Source organism: Petaurus breviceps, unplaced genomic scaffold, assembly GCF_028583685.1.
Source record: "Petaurus breviceps papuanus isolate PSGF00001 unplaced genomic scaffold, PetGlider_PUasm1.0 140, whole genome shotgun sequence".
NCBI classification, from domain to species: Eukaryota; Metazoa; Chordata; class Mammalia; order Diprotodontia; family Petauridae; genus Petaurus; species Petaurus breviceps.
In genome coordinates, this window is record NW_027185698.1 from 9,958,850 (window position 1) to 9,962,289 (window position 3,440).

Genomic DNA, 3,440 nt, shown 5'->3' on the forward strand with positions numbered 1-3,440 from the left:
CTCTCTTCTTTGGGAAAATGTCCTATTAAAAAACTTATAGGGTACTTCTTATTCCATTTTACTCTCAGCAATTAATATAGAATCTTTCCTGAGTTTTCATCTTCTTCAACCTCTCTGAAGTATTCGATGCTGTTAACCATCCTCTCCTACTGCATACAACCTATTCTATTGACCATCTCTTGGCTTTAGAATCACCACATTTTCTTGATTCTCCTACTTATGACAGAATCACTTTCTCAGGTTCCTCTGCAATAGAATATATATATATATATATATATATATATGTATATATATATATTTTTTTTTTTTAAAGCAACTGGGGTTAAGTAACTTGCTCAAGGTTACATGGCCAGTTATTTTGTATGGGTGCTAAGTATCTGAGGCTGGAACCAATCCCGGGTCTCCCGACTCTGGGGCCGGCGCTCTTACTCACTGCGCCACCTGGCCTCCCCAATAGAATCTTTTCTAATTTTGGTATTCTTATTATACAACTTTTGCTTCTATTTAGGGCTATTGTTCCCTAATATTCTGTCATCATCTCTCTTAGAACTTAGGCCAACAGCAAGAAATCATGCTTGACATTGGGAAGAATTTTATTTTGTTGGATTTTCATATATTCAGTATTTGAGAGGACAGTCACATCCTTATACAATAGATTTTTGTTTTCATTCTAAACATTATACAAGAAAAGGTCAAAAGGAGTTGAGACTTGTCCTTAGTGACATAGTTAGTATATATGTGATCATCTGACTCCAAGTTTAGAGTTCTTTCCCCTACCCTGCTGCTAAGGAAGGAGAGGTGTGGAAGTAATATAATGGGTTGAGGCATATTTTTTTTAAAGGGGGAGGGAGATTCACAAATATTGAGAAATGCGAGTATAAAGTTATTTCTGTGTCGTATGACTAGAAAACAAATCTGGACGCTATTTCCCAACTCTACTCCCAGATAAAAATTGTAATTTCTCTAGCTTGATAGCAGGGGGAGAAAATTTCATAGATTCTTAGGAAATGAGAGGTCAGCACCTTAAATTCTGGCACTTGGGATCTCATCTTTCTTGACCTCTTTCCCATACTGCCCATTGTTATTACCTTTGTCACATTTTCTAGTTAAGTGATATGAAGGCAACTTCATATATTCATTTGCATTATGCAAAAATAATATAATATTTCTTTGTTCAGGCAAAGGGCTTATTAAATAAAATGCCTGGTTAACGGGCTTATCGGCGTTTCATTCAGTCTTTAGCATGAGCCTTTTCTGTGTATATGCAGATGTGCCTATGTGTATATATACATATATGTTACTGTCTTCAAGTGACAGAAAATTCTTAGGTAAGATATAAAAATAAAGTAAGTCTTGACTAAAATGTTCTAAGCATCATATTTTAAACATTTCAATTTATGAACTCCATGAAAAAATTCAACACTGAATTTTTCAGTTCCATGTGGACACACAACATTACATGGAATCTGGGGCTTGTTTTGGTGCCTAAATCCAAAAATCATATCTCCTTATGTTCTGACTGCTGTTATCTCTTACAAAATTAGCTGAAGTTTGGTGATAAAATTGTGTGCATGTTTCAGATGTGCATATGTACACCCATAAATACATACACATCAAAGATAGTGAAAGTCTGAGATAATCTCAAAACTGAATTGAAAAATAATTCTTTCAAGAAATATCTTCCAGCCAATTTACATAGCAACAGGATCTGGAAGCCTCTGCCAGGTCATCTCAGTGTACTTAACAAATATTGGTTGATGGGACTTGTTCCAGCCCAAGTTGGAAACCACTGTAGCCCAATTCAGGACCACTAGCTGAAGGCATGAGGCTGTTTGTTAACAATAAACATCCGTGGTGGACAGACTTAGTTCATATTGTCCAAGTCCCCTTTAATAGCGTAATTTCTTTAGTTCTGGGAGTGAGGAAAGTCCAGGGAAACAATACTGACTAGGAAAGAGGGAAGAAGGATATAGAAAATACACTATTTTTATTTTTTAGCTAATGGCCCAAATCTTTAATTTTTCAGCCTGGCAGAATGCATTGAGGACTGAGTTTGCAGTTATTTAAACCTGTGGCAATCAGCTCATCAGCTATGCTAAGCACTGGGAATACAAAAAAAGATAAAAACATGGTCACTACCCTCAAGAAGTTAACCTTTTAATAGGGGAGCCAGTATACAAACAGATATGTATGTGAACAGATTAGACAAAAGGTAATCTTGGAAGGGCAGCTAGGTGGTGTAGTGGATAGAGTGCTGGGCCTGGAATCCGTAAGACCCATCTTCATGAGTTCAAATCTGACCTGAGACACTTACTAGCTGTGTGATGCTTAGAAAATCATTTAACCCTGTTTGCCTCAGTTTCCTCATTTGTAAAATGAACTGAAGAAGAAAATGGCAAGCCAGGAAAACCCTATATAGGGACACAAAGAGTTGGATACAACTGAAAAATGGCTGAACAAAATGGTAGAAGGAAATCACTGACACTGGGCTTGGGAGGTGGGGTAGCTGTTGAATGCAAGGCTTCCTGAAGAAGGTTGGATTTTAGCTGGGTCTTGAAAGAACCCATGGGAGCTAATAAGTGAGGAGGTAAAAAAACAAACAAATATTCCAGGCAGGGGGACCAGCCAGTGGAAAGCAGTCATAGTGTCCTCTGAGAACTCTCATAGGAGTGAAAAGAAGTATAGTATGAAATGGCAGTATGAAAAAAAAAAAACAATAAGAAGGCCAGTGTCACTGGCACGTGGAGGACAGTCAAGTTAGGAAGACTAGAAAGATAGCAAGAAGCCTTGTTGTGAGGATTTTGTATTTGATTCTAGAAGAAATAGTGAGTCTCTGAGATTTACTTAGTAGGAGTCTCAATTCACTGAAGAGATCTCTTTGAGGAGAGTACTGGAAGCTTTCCTCCTTTACCTTCAGAAAATACTCATTCAGTTTGATTCTACAAGAATTTATAAAGCACTTCCTAGACCTTTCCAGATGTTGGGCATGATGTCAAGTTGAGAATGACCAAAGTCTCTGTCCTCATGGGATGTTTTTGTCCATTGTCGAAGAAGACCATGACATCAGGGAAATGATGATGTGATTTGCAGTTGACTTTGATTTGAGTGAGGGAGGTCTGTGCAAAGTCACCAGCCTTATTTTCTCTTCCAGAGCCATCTGGGTCCAGTGGCCAGATATTCTATGAGTAGTCTGAGCTGCTTGAATGCAGACCCAGCCAGCTGGGTAATTCAGCTCGTCCCCTCCCTCTCCCTCTCCCTTTGCCCTTCTCTCTTTTCCCTTCTCCCTTTTCCCTTTTCTCTTTTCCTCTCTTCTCCCTCTCCCTCTCCTCTCCTCTTGAAAGGAAGATAATTTTTAATGACTGGAAGCTGCCCAGTTAACTTGGGGTTTAATAACTAGATTCCTTTCTTCCTTCTTATCTTTTTCCTCCTTTCCTCTCCCC